Genomic DNA, 2,864 nt, shown 5'->3' on the forward strand with positions numbered 1-2,864 from the left:
AAAGAGTTGATGCTATTGCTGCGGGTGCCAGCGCCGGGACGGGCCGTGCCGCGGAGCGGGAGCGCTGCGGTGCCGAAAGGCGGGGGGACACGCGAGGCGGGGGGAGCCGGGACCTGCGGGGCCGGGCAGGTCCCCCACCGCACAAGGCCAGGCATGCATGGGGCTGAGCGGGCTCAGGGGCACGAGAGCTCTTTGGGCCGTGCTGCTGTGTTCAATTGAACGAGAGCGTTTGTTTTAAGAAGGAATTTTGAGTGCAAACATTTAACCAAGGGAACAAGCGCAGCGATGGGAAATATCAGAGAGAAATGGAGAAATACCCCTCTGTGCCTTCAGAATTCCACGGTGATCATCCTGGCGCAGTCCTTACGTGGGGCAACGCTGAAACTGAGCTCTTTTCAGGCTGCACTGTAGAAATCCATCAGCTTGGAGAAAAAATGCTGTGGAAAATACAGGCTGAGTTTAAGCGTGTACCTAACGTGAACTGATGAAAAACGCAGAACCTTGAGCAGCTCCAACAAACACCCTGTCCCCAGGGACAAGGAGGGCCTCCCTGAAGGCGCCGAAGGTTAGCGAGGTACCCGGAATGAGTTAATCCCCCAAGGAACGCGGAGGAGCTGCCAGATAACAGAGTGACACTGTTTTTCCCTGATGTCAGCACAGAAACCCAAACACAAAGAGGCGAATGTAGTCCTCTGCCGGCGCTGCTGAATGTCCGGCTTGTGCCCGGGCGTCCAGCGGCGTCAGAAACCGCCGGGCACAGGATGACAAAGTGTCTCCTGGAACCAGGGGCTGCCCCCGGGGCTGGGCCAGAGGGAGGGAGCAGGGGACACGAGTGCCGCCGAGGACATCTACAGCCATCCATGGGTCAGTTTGTTTCACTCCACAGCTCGGTGTAAGGCATCTCCTGTTCTCCCATAGCAGCCACACGTTGAGTCTTGCCTGAATAACACAATTTATTCTGTATTTGGTAGGCGATGGTCTAGAGGATATTTATATCCAGCCGCAATAGAAGTGTTGTTTCACTTTAATATAGGCAGCACATAAGCTCTTGTATTGGTTCCACAGGGAGAGTAATTAAGTACTTGCCGATACACGTTGGATCTGTAGCTGCTGTCATCGTGCTCTGCCTCGGCCCACCTCCCGAACGGGAAGTCTCACAATTGGACTGACTGTCCATCACCGCTGAGAAATCCATAAAGGCATAGTAATATCTGTATTATTCATTTTCTGCTATTCTGAAGTCTACGGAAAGGTAAACAAAAGGAGGAAAAACCCGAAGCGAAGGTTTTAAATTGCTTTGTGTTTTATTGCCGCGGTTGGTATGAACCTGCTCTGCCCCGTTGGCTCAGCCCTGTTCGGGGCCGCGGCTACTGCGGGCTTCGCCTCAACACACTCATCCGGTATTTGTATGTGGTGTTAATTATGAACATCAAACTCAGTCACTCCCAGCAAGCTGCTTCCAGAAATGGGGTTTGAAGAAAGTGCAGCTGTTAAATGCTGTTTTCAGACGGGACAGAAACGCGCGAGTGGCTGCGGTGAGGAACGTCTGACGGCACGGGAGGAACGGCGCGGGGCGGCGAAGGAGGTCCCCGTCCCGGGGGGGGGAGACGGGCAGCGGCTTGCACCAGGGGGAGTGAAACGCACAGCAGCCTTACTGCTGCGGTGTAGGTGCACAGAGACGCAGTATAGGTGTAGCACAGCTGCACATAGATGTGGCATAGATATAGAGATGCACATAGATGTAGTATAGATGCGTATAGATGTAGCACAGATGTAGTATAGATGCATATTGATGTAGTACAGATGTATAGATGCAGTATAGATGCACATAGGTGTAGTATAGATATAGCATAGATTGATAGATGTAGTATAGATGTGGTATAGATGTATAGATGCATATAGATGTAGTATCAATGTAGCATAGATGTATAGATGTTGTATAGATGTAGTATAGATGCATATAGATGTAGTATAGATGTATAGATGCAGTATAGATGCACATAGGTGTAGTACAGATATAGCATAGATTTATAGATGTAGTATACATGTATAGATGCATATATATATGTAGTATAGATGTAGCATAGATGTATAGATGTAGCATAGATGTAGTATAGATGCTACAGATGTAGCATAGATGTATAGATGTAGTATAGATGTAGCATAGATGTATACATGTAGTATAGTTGTAGCATAGATGTGTATAGATGCAGTATAAATGCAGTATAGATGCACATAGCTGTAGTATAGATGTAGCATAGATGTTGTATAGATGTAGTATAGATGCAGTATAGATGCACATAGGTGTAGTACAGATGTAGCATAGATTTATAGATGTAGTATAGATGTATAGATGCATATATATATGTAGTATAGATGTAGCATAGATGTATAGATGTAGTATAGTTGTAGTATAAATGCAGTATAGATGCACATAGCTGTAGTATAGATGTAGCGTAGATGTATATACATGTAGTATAGTTGTAGTATAAATGCAGTATAGATGCACATAGCTGTAGTACAGATGTAGCGTAGATGTATAGATGTAGTATAGAGGTAGCACAGATGCAGTACAGGTGGCTATAGATGTATACAGACGTAGCAGAGATGCATATAGATGTAGCAGAGATGCGTAGCTGTAGCAGAGGTGCACATAGCCGTGCAGCTGCCTGTAGCTGCAGCACAGAGGCGCGCACAAGTACTCCAGCCGGAGGGATGCGGTGCAGCCCGGGGGCCCGCAGCCGCACGTCGAGGGGAGAACCGCCCCCGGACCGGCAGAGCACACCCGGGCTGGGGGCGCTCCCGTCAGAGCCGGTGGGCGGTGCTGGTGCCGCCGGAGCAGGGCAGGCCCCCCCCGCGCCCCC

Source organism: Charadrius vociferus, unplaced genomic scaffold (genome assembly GCF_000708025.1).
Source record: "Charadrius vociferus isolate BGI_N301 unplaced genomic scaffold, ASM70802v2 scaffold404, whole genome shotgun sequence".
Classification (NCBI taxonomy): domain Eukaryota; kingdom Metazoa; phylum Chordata; class Aves; order Charadriiformes; family Charadriidae; genus Charadrius; species Charadrius vociferus.